At 48.4% G+C, this 16,181-nt stretch overlaps 1 non-coding gene across 1 annotated transcript; it reads right to left on the reverse strand.

Moving 5' to 3' along the window:
* Window positions 1-15,540: 15,540 nt before the first annotated feature.
* Window positions 15,541-15,647, reverse strand: LOC133813592 (small nucleolar RNA R71). The gene has a single exon (XR_009884602.1). It is a non-coding gene; the product is annotated as a small nucleolar RNA R71 (small nucleolar RNA).
* Between the last annotated feature and the right edge of the window lie 534 nt (window positions 15,648-16,181).

A 16,181-nucleotide genomic window follows, 5' to 3' on the forward strand; every position in this document is an offset into this window, starting at 1 on the left:
AAGGCCACTGACAAGTGTATCCCCTTCTTCAACGTGTTGCGAGGAAACAAAAAGTTCGAGTGGACCCCCGAATGCGAAGCAGCCTTCCAACACCTCAAGGAACATTTAACCCGAGCTCCCATTCTATCCAAACCTGTCGAAGGAGAGGCGTTGTTCTTATACTTAGCCGTGACTGAGCACGCAGTGAGTGCCGCTCTCGTCCGGGAAGATGGTCGTATCCAGCTCCCTGTGTATTACGTAAGCAAGAGGTTATTGGACGCCGAGTCCAGATATTCAATGATCGAAAAACTCTCCCTCTGCTTGCTAATTTCTTCGCGGAAGCTGAGGCCATATTTCCAGGCGCACACCATCAAAGTACTCACCAACCACCCTCTCCGACAAGTCTTGCAGAAGCCCGAGTCTTCTGGCAGATTGCTTAAGTGGGCCATGGAACTGAGCCAGTTCGACGTCCACTACCAACCACGTGTTTCCATAAAAGTTCAAGCTCTCGCGGACTTTATTGTGGAATGCTCGGGAATGAATGACCTCCCGGAAGATCCTGTCCCGGAACTTCCCACCTGGAAGGTCTATGTAGACGGAGCCTCAAATGAAAAAGGGGCTGGAGCAGGGGTCATCCTAATATCTCCCCAAGGGCATCAGCTCCAGAGCGCCATCCGTTTCGCGTTCCCAGCATCCAACAACGAGGCAGAACACGAAGCCATGTTAGCTGGATTACGACTGGCCAGAGAAGTCGGAGCCCAAAAAATCGAAGTATACAGCGACTCCCTACTTGTGGTAAACCAAATATCCGGGGAATACCAGACGAAAGGCGAAAGAATGGCTGCCTACGTGTCTCTCTCCCGCGACCTACTGCAGCATTTCAAAGGCTACCAAATCCGCCAGGTCCCCCGAGACCAGAACTCACTCGCGGACACACTGGCCAAGCTTGCAACGGACCCGGAGATTGAACAGTATGGCCTAGTCCCCATCGGGCACTTAGAAGCCCCCAGTACTGAGACACGAAGGATAAACGCCATCATCGACCATTCCCATTCCTGGATAGGGCCCATCCTCAGATTTCTCACCACCGGAGAGCTCCCCACTGATAAAGCTGACGCAAGAAAGCTCCAGTATCAAGCTCCCCGATACGTGGTTATGGATGGAAAGCTTTACCGCAGGGGGTTGTCCATACCCTTTCTTAGGTGTGTTGCCGGAACCGAAGTCAGCGCCATCATCCATGAGGATCACGGAGGCTTCTGTGGCGATCATACCTCCGGGTTGAGCCTCTCCAAAAAGATCCTTCGACAAGGATACTTCTGGCCCACCATGAAGAAGGATTGTGTGGATTATGTCAGGAAATGTGAGCAGTGCCAGAGGTACGCCAAGGTTCCGCGAGCGCCACCTACAGAAATTACCTTAATGATCAGCCCCTGGCCGTTCGCCGTTTGGGGCATTGACCTAGTAGGTTCCCTCCCAACTGGAAAGGGTGGAGTGAAGTATGCCATAGTCGCGGTAGACTACTTCACCAAATGGGCTGAAGCTGAACCTATGAACACGGTCACATCTAAAAAAGCACTGGACTTTGTCATTAGGAATATAGTGTGTCGTTTTGGGCTTCCACGAAAAATTGTGTCCGACAACGGAAAGCAATTTGACAGTGAACACTTCACGAACTTCTGTGCTTCGCATGGAATTATCAAAAGCTTTTCCGCAGTCACCAGACCCCAGGCTAATGGGCAAGTGGAGGCTGTAAACAAAATATTAAAGACCACGTTGAAGAAAAAACTCCAAGCCTGCAAGGCTCACTGGCCGAAAGAACTTCCGCGAGTATTTTGGGCCTATCGCACAACAGAGAGAACTTCGACGAGGCACACGCCTTATTCCATGACCTTCGGTTGCGAGGCCGTCATCCCAGTAGAAACTATGATCCCCTCTCACAGGCAAGATACCTACGACCCTACCCGGAACCATGCCCTTCTCCAGGAGTCCTTGGACATGATCGAAGAGCTCCGGGAGCAGTCGCAGGTCCAACTAAAAATGTACCAAGGCAAGGTAGCCCGACACTTTAACACAAGAGTCAAGAGCCGTACATTCGAAGTTGGGGATCTTGTCCTACGGAGAGTATTTCCTGCTACGCAGGATCCGGGAGTGGGAGTCCTCGGACCCAACTGGGAAGGCCCCTACGAAGTCCAAGAAAAAGTGGGCCACGGGACGTATCACTTAAAGAGACTCGACGGATCTAAAGTCCCGCGCGCCTGGAACCCGGAGCACCTCCGCCGTTACTACCAGTAGGCCCCGGACCATCTAGTCGGAAGTCCTTGGTGAAATTAGCAAAAGTGAAAAATGTGGAAATAATCCTCCCTGTTGTAAAACTCACGCCTAGCAGGCTAATGTAATGAAACACGGAGAGATTCACTCCGCTTTTACTGCACTTTTCATCCCTATGTTCAAAGCTGCGTTTTAACAAGTGACCACGCGGTCCGGAGACGTCCGGACCCCACGCTCACTTGGGGGGGTATACATGGCTAAGGCATAGCCATACGCCCCTTGAACAAAACGTACACAGAACACCACTATTGTGCTAGCATTGTGTTTGAAAATTTTAAATTGTTTGAAATGTTTAAATTGTTAAGCTTAGGTTTATTTGTTGCCATGAACATGCTTGCATTACGTGTCCTATGTGCATTATGTGCTTATGTGAAAATTGCCATGGAAATGCCTGCCATTATGTATCATGAAAATTATCTCCTGTGTAGCCCAGCGATGGACAGGACTGGGGGTTGAGGCACGTTCATAGAGCTACGCCGAAACACCCCCAACTCCCTGACAAGTCCTTTGCAGAATACTCCGCGATCGCTGTAGAGCTTTGCTTCGCAAGCTCCAGCTCCGGGTCCCGCAAGGCGAAAGATGGCAAGATCCGCGATCGCTGTAGAGCTTTGCTTCGCAAGCTCCAGCTCCAGGTCCCGCAAGGCGAAAGATGGCAAGACCCGTGATCGCTGTAGAGCTCTGCTTCGCAAGCTCCAGCTCCGGGTCCCGCAAGGCGAAAGATGGCAAGACCCGTGATTGCTGTAGAGCTCTGCTTCGCAAGCTCCAGCTCCGGGTCCCGCAAGGCGAAAGATGGCAAGATCCGCGACCGTTGTAAGCCTTGCTTCGCAGGCTCCAGCTCCAGATCTCACAAAATAATGCATGGCGAGCTCCTCGACCATTGCAAGTTTCAGCTCCAGGAGCAGACATGGTCGATCCACCACTCACAGCAGGCCTTGCCTCGCAAAGCCCCCGCTCCGGGATCACACCTGGTGGGCGTGGCGATTTCCCCGACTGCAACGAGCCTTGCCTCGCAGGGCTCCATGCCAGGTCCTTGAAGTCAGCCACCATGAGGTTCGCAACAACGGTTAGTTTTGCTTCGCAAAGATCTAACCTTAAGTCTAGCGACGCTCACCAAAAGAACTCCCGTTCCAAACCATGGAACGGCTCACCTTAGCAATCCCAGCGAACAGTATAACTACAAGTCCCGGGATTGGCTATCTGCCTTAGGAAAGCTAAAATACGGTGAAAGGAGCCTGGCCGTTGGAACCAGGAAACCTTCGTAACCTAGAAACTACATGGGAAAAGACATCAACCGTTAGAGCTTCAAGTGGGAAGTGCATAGGTTTTGTCCGTTGGAACCAAAACCTCATGCGCCCCTACAACAGTTTCTACCGTATAAAAGTCTACCCTAAGCGCAAAGATAAATAAAGAACTCGGCAGAAAGGAAAGGAGAATGCTATAATTATGGCAAATATGTCCACAATGAAAAACTCAAAATGAAAAATAATTAAAGATAAAACCCCTTCAAGCATTGGGGGTAGCTGCAGCTTCCACGACCGCGGCTTCGGGGGCATCGGCTTCTACTGAGGCTGGCGGAGTCGGCTCATTGGAAGGCGAAACTTTGTCACGGGAAGGTTCAGAGGTCCCCGCCTCTCCGTGATCTCCCGCCTCAGGGGCTCCAGCACGTTCGTCAATGTTGTAAGTTTGGACGTACGCCTCTGGGCCTTGATCCCACACGAGTAGCTTTTCCCTCATGGCTTCGGCATCATCTCCCAGATAGCCTAGTACCTCCGGGTTCACTTTCCAGAGTTGATGCATGAGGACCACATGCGATATATTAATCGTCCTGTTCAGTATCACCTCAGCATCCTCCTTCTCCTTCAAGCGCTCCGCCTTGGAGGTTGCCAGCTGTGCCTCCGCGACAGTTAGTTGAGCCCTCAATTTTTCCATTTCGGCCTTGGAGGCATCCCGCTCTCCCTTAAGAGAATCAATCTCCTTGCGCTGCTCCTTGTTTTGGTTCAGCACGGATTGCTTCTCGGTCACATGCCCCCTGGCAGTGAATTGCAAGGCTCCGATCTCTTTATCCTTCTCGGCGATCCCCAACTCCAGCATAGACACGAGATCCCTGCTCCTCTTGTGAAATTGCTCCTCCTCGTGCAGCTTATTCTGAAGAGTGGAATATTCCCCTTGCTGCTTAAGGACGAGATCATTTTTCGCTTGCAAGCGGGCTTCCAAAGTATCCTTCTCCACCCTGGCTTGGGACAGCTCTTCCCGGATCTTGGAGTTTTCGGCCTTCATCTCATCCGACCGCTGTCTGAACTCATTCTCTGCCTTGGCCCGGTACTCTTGGTATTTGGTAAGATATTTCTTGTCCGCCTCTTCCTCAGCCGTGCGCCGGACCTGATCAATCTTCTCCGAAGCCTCCAAGGCCTGTTGGGTCAGTTTCTGCTTCTCCGCCTCTAAGGCCTGGCGAGCCAGCTGGCTCTCCTCCAGCTGAACAAGAACTGCACCAACCTCCCAGAACGAGCGTTCCGCGATCATAGAGGCCTGTAAGGAAAGATAACAGAATGAGTTAAGCAGAACCAAATGTGCTAAGACAAGTGATCCCAAAACGCAACTGACGGCCTACCCCGGACAGTTGCTGCTTCACAGCGTGTGTCAGCAACAGCGGATCCTTACTGCTACTGATGGCCCATTTCTCAGAATTGAGCTCGCACAAGCTCAGGGCCATGTCCTCCATCATCTCAGCTCCGAACGGCACCAATGCACGTCCGAGCCTAGGCACCAGCCTCTTCTCCAAGGCTGGGCCATCCAAAACCGCTCCGGCCGGGTGAAGGGATCTCACCCCCTCGGCCAGCTCAGCTCTCTTCATGGCAGACAAGTTATCTGCCCTTCCCTGAGTAACAGCCTTCTCCGCCTCTAACCGCCTCTTCAAAAAACTATCGGCCCGTCTTACACCCTCCAGGAGGGCAGCGGGGAAACGGGTTGGTTTCTGCGGGAAGTGGAACTTCAGGCCAGGCAGAGGAAGGTTTTTTTGCTGAGAAGAAGGAGACCTCGAAAGGGTGGACCCCTTTTGGGCTGGAGGAGGAGGCAGACGGGGTATTAAGGCCCCGGTCTGTTGCTTTTGCTGCTGCGGCAGCGGAAGTAATTGCCCTTGTTGCTGCTGCTGGTTTGGATGTTGTGGTTGCTGCAGCTGTGGCGTTGGTGATTGTCTCTGTTGTTCTTGTTGCTGTTGTTGTTGTAGTTGTGGTTGCTATCGTTGCTGTTGTTGTTGCCTTCGACCAGGAGAAGAGTGTCTAAGGCGTTTCTTGTTAGCGCCCTCAGCATCTTCTCCGGGACGCTTGCTCGCCCCAGTTGTCTTCACGGGGAACACAAGCCCCTCCCCGTCGCTGCTGCTACTCGAGACCATCATAGTCTCGGAAGGCCCGTCAGCAGGAGACTTCTCTACCCCCGGAGACGCTTGCGCCTCGCCACTTGTCTCCTTGGGGGTGGCAGCTTTACCTCCCCTACCAGCCTTGGTCTTCCGTCCTTTCCCCGTGGACGGGTCTTGGCTGGTGGCAGCCTTCTTAATGAGCAAAGTAACCCTCCCCAACATCTTGGCTTCTGGATACTCTGCAAGAAACATACAGAGCAAGGTTAACGAACCAACAAGCAATGAGAAAGAAGATAAGCGGAAGACAAGACAATCAACAACATAAAAGCACGAGCAAGCCCGCCAGCAGGGAACAAGAAACAAGAAAAAGAAAAGTTTGAAAGGGACGACCATGCACGAGAAGCGTGGATGTCCTTCCCCGAGCAAAACAAAACACCGCTTCCTGCTCCAGGAAGCTCCCGTACTCCTTGAAGTCCGGGAATGACATGCTGAGGGAAGAAGGGTCAACCATAATGACACCTTCTGGCAGACTACCGTCACTCAGACACCCGAGGAGCTCATCTACCCTATCGCAATATCTGTCAAAAGGTATCCTACGCGGATCTAGCCTAAGGAAGCGGGGATCGAACCCCATCTGAGAGGTCCGGGAAACCTCAGACAGGCTGGGGGTGTGGATCAATCGAAAACTAGTCTTACCTCTCCCGGAGGTACTAGCCCCCGGAGCCCCTTCGTTAGGGTAAGCCGCGGCGTGGCGGGCCTCGATCTCCTCTTCCTCCGGCTGGGGGTCGGGGAACCTCTCCGCCCAACTAGGAGATAAAGTATTCTCGTCCCGGGCTGCTTGGTTTATCACCTTGGACAGCTCCAGGGCAATCTGCTCCCGGATGTCGGCAGACACCTGACTTTGCCCCCTGCCACTCACTGGCTCGATGTTTTGGAAAGAGGCGAGTAGCCCATACTCCCTCAAAGATTCGGAGGTCACAAGTCCCTCCACTTTCAACTCTTCCTCAGAAAGCCCTTCGTAGAACTTGGACCTCCTTATCATCTCCGCACAGCGAGGTGTCCGCGGAACGACTTCTGCAAAATTCAAATACAAGCATTAGAGATCCTCCCAAAAGGCAAATCAAACGCAAAGAAACAAAGTTGAAAAGGCGAGGAAGGACCAATTACCAGGGATTTTGAAGTCCAAAGATAGGGCTGGCACCCTCTTCAGTGGGAAGCCAGTCGTCAGGAACCAGTACTCCCGGAGGTCTGGAACCCTCGCGGTATGACAGGTAGGACACATCACGTCCGGGTGCCTTTCCAGCCTGTAAAACCCCACCTTGTCCGAATGACCCCTCATAGGCTGAGACTTCAACCCGTAGAAGTACAGCACCTCCTCCGGGGTAGGAGCTTCCAGTTTTCGGGACTTGCAAAAGATGAACCACCCCGCTAGGAGCTTGTAGCTGGGAGGAATCAACTGGAAGGGGGCAATCCCCGCCTTCACACAGAAATTGGCAAAGTAACTTCTTAGGGGCAAGTGCGCCCCACACACTATGTGTGCCCAGCTCCAAGCACCAAAGCCCTCGTGACTCTGGCTAGCCGACTCGCCCAGCACCGACAGACGGTGCCACATCAGACCTGGGATGTTCTTCAGGCCTGCCTCGGAAGAATACAGCTCCAGCATGCCATAGTTCCTGAAAAGGTTCGGCTTCTGGTCCATCTCCCAGATTGAACTATTGGAAGTCGGTGGGCTGGCCGCGACCACTTTTCCTTTTCCTTTCCCCTTTGCGCCAGCAACAGGGGAACCCTTCTCCTGGGCAGAATCAGCCTCCACTACAGCGAGGAGTTGTTCCTTTGAGATGTTCGTCACTGAAGAAAAGAAACAAAGAAGAAAGCACTCTAAGCATTCAGCACCCTTGTCATACCCTAGTGGTATCAAAGGCGTCGGGGAGACCCTCCCCGAAAACTGCTTGGAGAGGCTCCCACCGAGGGGTTGGCACCATGCCACCCGAAGGGCAGCAAGGAACCAGACTCAGACTCCGAGCCTAAGCCCACCAAAAGAAGTGTTTTTCCAGAGAAAGACACCCTAAAGGCGTTCATGCTTATGCCCTAAAACAGCAAAACAAGGAACGACTTTCCAAACTCAAACCGTCAAAGCATGCAAGAAAGGCTACTTATCGACTCACATCAATCACATGCCTACCAAAGCCCTATTCACGCATGCACATAGGCGATAATGGCAGAAACCTCAACTCTAACAACTACCAACAACCTAAGGTTTGGGAGGAAAGAGCAAAGTAGAAATACTTACTGGTATTCGGGTAGTCGGAGGTTGAAGGAGTAACCGGATCACTGCACAGCACGATCGCGAGAAGTAAAAGCTGCAAAGACGAACGGCGATTCAAACCATGAACTTCGGCGAATAAACCCACTGCCAAATCAAAAGAAAAGTTTCTAGATCCCTTACCAAGAGAAGTGGCAAGTTCGAAGGAACGGAAGCTTGGAAGCCTGAGAGTTTGAAGGTTTGGAAATCTGAAAATCCGAAAGGTAGAGAATTTGAAAGCGTAAAGAGGAAGAAAGGTCCGTTCCCTCGTTTTTATAGCAGGAAAGAAGTCGTTTCGAATTCCTCAAATGGACGGTCCCGATCTTCCCATTCCGTGTGCATCAGATCCAACGGCTGGAGATGAAGCGACGATCCTATTTATGACTCCTCGGATGGGAATAAAGTATTTATTTCCCATCATTACACCACCTTGGGCCCGGAGTACCATTAAAAACCGTCAAATCATTACTCAGATGACTGACGCACGCATACTCAACCAGTCGCCTCACGCACACGTCTTGGTCGCAGAACCATTCCCAGCATGACACGTGGTCCTTGCCGCACTTGAGTACTTGAGTTCAAACAGAAGAAATTCCCTTTCTTTTTCATACTAACACTCAGGCGGGAAAAAGGAACCCTTCCGGGAACACAGAAGGTGGCCCCTCGCCTAAATCTAAGAGACTGAAATACCTGGAGGACTGTACAAGCTCCCGGATCTCTCAAAGCTCCGTGACCTTGGGGGGTAAATGTTATCCAGATTTCCGGATGGCGCTTAGATTGATGTCCTCGGGGAAGCAGAATTATCGATGTCTTTCACGGTAGGTGACCAGAGCTCGCGGATGGACAGAATGGCTTCGCCTCTCCCGTTTAGTGTCCGGATTACTCTTCCAAGCAAATACGACACGGAAAACTCGTCAACTCTCCCGGACTCTCGAAGGGGTATTCTTCGGGGAAGCCCCTTCCAGGAGAAGCTCTCCGAGTGGTCTCCGCGGAAACAGTTTCGTGCCTCGCACGGAACAAAACCAAGCGGTCGAGTCATGGAGGAGGCGTATTTGGAATGATATCCACCTGACACAGGATCCCGCCTGACACGCCCGTCAGGTCAAAGCCGCACACATCCCAGCACGCCTAAGGGTACCTTTTCGCCTACTGTTCCACTGACAACTTGGAAAATACGGCTGACTTTGTGTGTTCCCCATACTTTCACATAAATATACCCACATAGAGTCTTGTAGCCATGCTACTACAGTAATTGTATCCCCTATTTATGGCTGGTGTAATTAAGACTCATGTACGTAGAGAAAAACCCTAATCCAAAACCCTAGCTATAAAGACCCCTTCATTTTACAAGAAGAAGGACAGCGAACAAATCATATAGCAAGAACTCTACTAAAATCTCTCTAGCTTCATCTTCTTCAAGAGAACCCGAGAGAAACACTGTGAGTGTGTGAAGTTCTTGTACACCAGCCATCTTACTGTAACCTTTTCCAAGTATAATAACATCGACTCGTGGACTAGGGCTTGTTAACGCCTGAACCACGTAAAAACATTGTTTGTTTAGTTACATTTCAGCACTTCTACAGTTCTTATCTTTTTATTATTCTGTTTGTATTCGTTTCCGAAAAACTCGGTAAACACTCTCGTATATGGATCGTGTCCAGCATGATCCTATGGCCCAAGAGGTGCATTTCATGTACAATCTCATGCCCTCTCCTAAGTCCAAGGGCTTTTATTTCCTGCAAAAAGCCAATACTTCGGTCCCCTTGATAGAGGGCGCTGTGTCCAACCCAGGGTCCTAGAAGCAGGACTTTTTCTTTGTGAAGGGTCCAATCTCTATTCCTGAGCACTTTCACTCTGCTCCTAGTAAGTACTTCAAGCCCCCCCCCCCCCTCTTTTCTGAAACTTACTGCTTTGGAACTGATGTTTGTGTCAGCAACTGTGTTGATTGTGCAAAGCATTTCGCCACGCCTGGAGTTGTTGGATCGAAGGGGAATGCAGTGGATGCATTCCTCGAGGCTAACCGTGCCGAGAAAATGGCTTCATACCTCTTCACCATGGACAAACTCAACTTTCAAAAGCTATCCCCGGTTTTGGATCCTGGGTTGTTGTGGAGTATTTCTGGATCAAAGAAGAAGAAGGCTGCTTTGGCTGAACATCACTCGGACGGGGGTGAGGCTGAGCGTGTGCCAGAGGGGGTCTCCCTTAGACATGGGCAACTTAACCAGCCATCTTCGTCTCCCAGGGGGTGCCCTCCCACTCCCAGGATCAACAGGTCGTGCTGAGGAGTTTCGTCTATCCTTATTCTGAGGACTTCGATGCTTTTCCTTAGGGTTCCCTTGACCCTGGTCCATCGGGGGCTCATTTTTCTGATCTTCCTGCGCCCCTCCTCCTTCGGCGAGCGGGTCATCTGTCCTTACTCAGCCAACCGCCCTTGGCTCAGAAGGGGCACCCTGGGTGGGCCACATGGCGGCCTCTTATGGGCGACGGTATGTCCAGATCTCCACGGACCTTCCTGAGGCTGCTTGGAGTGGTCTTGGGAGTTTTTCTATGTCGGAGCTCGGGGAGACTCTTGCGTGTTCTGCCGCTTGGGTGAGTTCATGCATCTTATGTTGGCCTTTATCCCTTTTCTCTTTCTTTCTTTTTCTTTTTTTGTTGCTTATCATCGTTATTGTTATTTTTCTTGTGCAGACCTATATAGTGGCTCAGTGATTTGTCGACTCGGCTCAAGACCTCTCCACGTTGAATGCTGAGAGGAACCGTCTTACCGTCCAGGTCCAGGGCTCGAGAGGGAACTTGCTGAAACCAGGATTAAGCTAGAGAAGGCCTTTGCGAAGGCTTCTTCCTTATCAAAAAAGAATAAGAGGGCGATTTCCAAGGCCATGATGCTGCAGGAAAGGGTCACTAGCTTAGAGACCAAACTTGAGGGTGCCAAGGCTACTATCGCAACGTTGCAGGGAAGGGTCGCTTCCTTAGAGGCGGACAAGGCGGCTATGGAGGCAGACAAGGCAACTATTGAGTATAGATCCATAGAGCGCGCCCTTTACGGAGTATAGAGCCAGAATCCTAACTTCGATTTCTCCTCCTTTGGCGACCATGTTGTTGCCCGGGTTGTTGAGTGGAACGCCCATAGCAGGAGGCCTTGAGATTATCATTTTGCGATTTTTGCCAGTTAGTCCAATGTGGGTGTATGCTCATTTGAGCCCTATTTTGTTTGTAATTTTTCCGAGTCTTGTTGTGTTACCAAAACTCTTTTTTTTAATATATACATATGTGATCATTCATCTTTACTCCTCTGTGTTCGAGGCCCTCTTGAGCCTGCATGATGGGGTTCGATAGGTTCTCTTTTTTATTTATTAGGCTTGAGGTCCTTTAGAGCCCATGTGAAGGGGTTCAATAGGTCCCTCTTTGGTGCCTCTTGATTGTTCTTATAAGGATATATTGACCCTTGGGTTCTAGTTATCCTTTTATATATTCTTGGGCGCACTTATTATTTCTTGCGAGAAGCGTCCTTCTTGTCATTATTAATAGTACTATTTTTGCAAGGGTCTCTTTTAGGACCCCTTTTGGCTAGACGGCTTGGTGGCTGCTCTAGGCTTATTGGTGGGTGCTCTTCCTGAGGCCTTTCCTCTCATGGGAGCATCTGCCTTTATTTGGAGGCTTTTCTTGTAGGACCTTTTGGCCTCCTTGATGTTCACAAGGGTAGCTAATCCTTGTGAACTCAAGAGATTCCTTGCAAGGTCTTCTTCCTATTTATAAGGGTTCATCACATTTTTTTTTACATATATAAGGGCCTCGTTTAGGGTCCTAATATAAAGGGTCCTTTTAGGATCCTCCTCATAGGGGGTCCTTTTTAGGTTCCCTCTGATATAAGGGGTCCTTTTTAGGATCCTCCTGATAAGGGGATCCTTTTAGGATCCTCCTGATAGGGGGTCCTTTTTACGTTCCCTCTAATATAAGGGGTCCTTTTTAGGATCCTCTTGATAAGGGGGTCCTTTTAGGATCCTCCTGATAGGGGGTCCTTTTTAGGTTCCCTCTGATATCAGGAGTCCTGAGATAAGGAGTCCTTTTTAGGAGTCCTTTGTAGGGGTCCTTTTGAGGTCCTCCTGATAAGGGGGTCTTTTTAGGATCCTCTTCTTTGCTGTATATTTTTCCTCCTGTCCTACCCCACAAAGTGCTTGGTGAAATTTATTTCAACAGGCACTTTGGTGGGTGCTATAGAGAAGAAGAATGACACGTGACGTTGTGAACAGTTTCATTCATAGCGTGCAGGTTACAATGACATATATGAAAGGGTTACATCTAATTAGGAGGTTACCCAGGTAGCCTCTTTAGTTCTTACTTACTAAGTGAACATAACAAGGAACAAACTAAACATAGGTCTTTTTTGCATCGGGTACAGAAGTCTCACTGGTAGTATTTCTTGAGGTGTTCCGCATTCTATGCTCTAGTTTCTTCCACGATTCGCGAGTCCTTTTTGTGTGGGTTCACACCTTCATGCCCAACCATTGCCATAGGCATCGAAGGTTTTACGGCTGCGCGGAGGGATGTGTTATAACATTCCCTCTCTTCCTTTTGTTCTCCTTTCATGCTTGCTATTCCCCCGAGAGTTGGGAATTTCATAGCCAAGTGGTACACAAAAGTTATCGCCTTCAATTCTCTCAGGGAGGGTCTCCCTAATACAGCATTGAAGGCTAAGGTGCAATCCACCACGACGAAGTTTTCCATTATGGTGGTTTGCCTGGGTTGTTCCCCCATGGTGAGGGCTAACTCAATTGCACCTAGGGGTTGTATCGAATCCCCTGTGAACCCGTAAGGGGAGGTATTGCAAGGCTTCAGGTGCCGGATGCTCAGTCCCATCTTCTCCAAAGCAGGGTGATGCAGGATGTCTACAGAGCTTCCATTATCCACTAGGACCCGATGCACTCTCATGTTCACAAGCTGGACAGGAAGCACCAAGGGGTCATTATGAGGGAAATGTACCCCCTGCGTGTCTTCTTCAGTGAAGGTTATCGAGTCATTCTCACCCTTGAAACTCTTCGGGGGGCGTTGCTCCAAACTTAAGATGAACGGTGGTGGACTTTGTCTGGCCTCCTTGGCATATTTGTCTCTTCCTTTCCTTGAATTGCCTTCGAATCCTGGCCCTCCGAAAATAGTCCTGACTTCTCCTTGTATCTCTGGAGCCACCTCTCGTACCCGTGGCGAGGATACCTCTTCTTCTGGTCTTTGGTTCTCTTTGCGAACGTATTTGCCCAAATGTCCCCTGTGTATAAGCACTTCGATTTCTATCTTCAGATGGTTGCATTCGACGGTGGTGTGGTCGATATCTTTATGGTACTGACAGTATTTGCCGGGGTCTCTATTTGACCAGTCTTTTTTCATTGGCGGGGGCCTTCTGAATGGGATCTGGTTTTTGTTTGTGATGAAAATATGTTCCCTAGCATGGGTGAGGTCAGTGTAAAAGGTGTAGGGGGCTTGCATGCGTTCATCCGTGCGCTGGGGCTTCCGAGGCCGATCCTCTCTTGTCCCATCATAGACCCTCTTCTTCTTTGCATTGCTTTGGCTCTCCCGGATTGAGGGCTTCTGATAAACGAGTTTTAAGCTCGTTTATGGTCCTAGTTTTTAAGCTATTTTTTATTAGTTAGGATTATTTTATTTCGGAATAATGCTCGTTTGTTCTTGTTTCAGGGTGATTAATGTTAAAGTGATACAATTGATGAAAAGGAGCGAAAGTGGAACAAAATCGAGACGGATTTGTGAATTTTCTTGGTTCTGTAAGTAGCGCTACATCGCTACTAAGGGAGCGTCGTAGCGCTAGGAAGAAGTTCTGAAGAAGCTCGGCTCTGACTTTAGCGCTACAGCGCTTGGACGCAGTTTTCAGGAATTTGGTTCCTGACTTTAGCACTACAGCGCTACCATAAGAGCGCTACAGCGCTGGTGCCCAGATTTCCCCCATTTCGTTTCTGACTTTAGCGCTACAGCGCTGGTTTCACGATTTTTGACACATCTGATTACTTTTGATGGGCAATTGAGTCTTTTCCAGAGGAATTTTTAGTAGGGATTCTTGGCAAACATATATGCGACTGAGACAGGGCTGAAGGGGATAACGACGGCTGAAGTAAGAATACCATCTTGGAGGATTGATTTCTGTGTTTTTCATCTTTTTCTTTAAATTTTCATGTTTGTAATTGAACTATCTTATGGCTAGAATGAATATTATGGGCTAAATTCTTTTTTAGGGCTTTTATGTGAATCTTTTGGAAACCCTTTTCATGGTTAATGCAAAATTGATGTTCTTCTTCATCTCTTTCAATTCCTTGCAATCTGTGTTATTTGTGCGATTATTGATTGATCACCTCTAATTGCTATTTCATGAATCAAATTGAAATCTGAAAAGTGAAATTTGATATGCTTTGATTGTTTGGATGCAAATTTAATTTAGAACGAAAGTATCTAGATTATTTGCCTATTTTTCTGAGTTGCGTGGTTAATGCCTTCTACATGATTCAGCTTACCATAGAAATATAGGAAGTTGTTATTTAGATTGAATTTCATAAATCTTGAACAGGTTATGAATTGTTTTTGCAACTTATTCTTGAATAGGGAGAAGGGGATCTAAATTCTTGCATTAGGAAATAAAAGGGTGGAAAATAGAGGATCATAATTGTCCTAATTTCATTTTCTCTGTTATTTTCTGTTTAAATTTTCATTGTGCTTCGTTAGTATTTTTCTTTGTTTGAAATCTCTGAAAATCGTTCAATCAAATAGAATTAAAAAGATTGGTTGATTGGTAATTGATAAATCAGTCCTTGAGGACGATACTTGGTTTTTACCATTTTATTACGAATTGCGACTGTGTGCACTTGCATAGCAAAAATATCGCAACAAGTTTTTGGCGCCGTTGCCGGGGACTGAAAATAATTATCAATATCAGTCTAATTAATTTTTATTCTAATTTGATTTTAATTTCTCTTGTTTCTAATCTGTTTAGTTGCTTAATTTGTCTATCTCAAGTGAATTTTGGTATATGCGTGGCAGAAGAGGAAAAGACACACTTGTTCCTCTGAATCCTGAGATTGAAAAGTCTTGCAAGAAAATCAGAAAGAACAAGAGGGAGGCCCAGAAATCTGTGACGATGGCACAGAATGAAGGGGATGAAAGGAATGTTCTAATTCCTGGAGTTGTACAAGGAGGTCAGGCTCAGGACAATGCTGAGAGGAGCCTGAGAGATTATGTGATACCCACTCTGACGGGAGTACAAAATAGTATACGCCCACCAGCTGTAGAGGCTAACAACTTTGAAATCAAGCCCGCTATTCTACAAATGGTGCAGTCCTCTGTGCAATTCAATGGGTTGCCTTCTGAAGATCCTCACACCCATTTGTCCAATTTTCTGAAGTTGTGTGGAACCTTCAGATATAATGGGGTGAGTGATGACGCAATCAAGCTTAGGCTTTTCCCATTTTCTCTGAGGGACAGAGCTAAAAGTTGGCTGAACTCGCTGCAACCAAACTCTATTGTCACCTGGCAAGATCTAGCTCATAAATTTTTGTCTAAATTCTTTCCTCCGTCCAAAGCTGCTAAATTGAGGGGAGAGATCAATAACTTTTGCCAGAATGACGGAGAGTCATTGTATGAAGCTTGGGAACGGTTTAAGGAACTCCTGAGAAGATGTCCTCATCATGGCATTGAACAGTGGATGCTAGTACAGAATTTCTACAATGGTTTATGTCCTACAACCAGAACCATTATTGATGCTGCAGCAGGTGGTACATTTATGAGTAAGAGTGCAACTGGTGCTTATGAGCTGCTGGAGGACATGGCCACAAACAATCATCAGTGGTCTGAGGAAAGATCATCAGGAGTCAGAAAGGTAGCTGGGGTGCATGAGTTGGATGCAATCACTGCTCTAACAACGCAAGTAGCCTCTCTAACAAAGCAGTTACAATAGAGCAGTGTATCTGCTAATGCGGTTCAGATGGCAGTGAGGTGTGAAATGTGTGGTGGTGCTCATTCTGTCGATCAGTGTCCTATCAGTATGAATAATAACACTCCTATGGATCATTCTCAAGTTCAAGCGGTGGGAAACTTTCAAAGGCCACTCAATAATCCATTCTCCAATTCTTACAATCCTGGGTGGCGAAATCATCCCAATTTTTCGTGGAAGAATAATCAAGGCCAACAACCTCAGTTTCAGGGCCAATTTCATAATAACATGCCTCA

Source organism: Humulus lupulus, chromosome 1, assembly GCF_963169125.1.
Source record: "Humulus lupulus chromosome 1, drHumLupu1.1, whole genome shotgun sequence".
In the NCBI taxonomy this organism is placed as follows: Eukaryota; Viridiplantae; Streptophyta; class Magnoliopsida; order Rosales; family Cannabaceae; genus Humulus; species Humulus lupulus.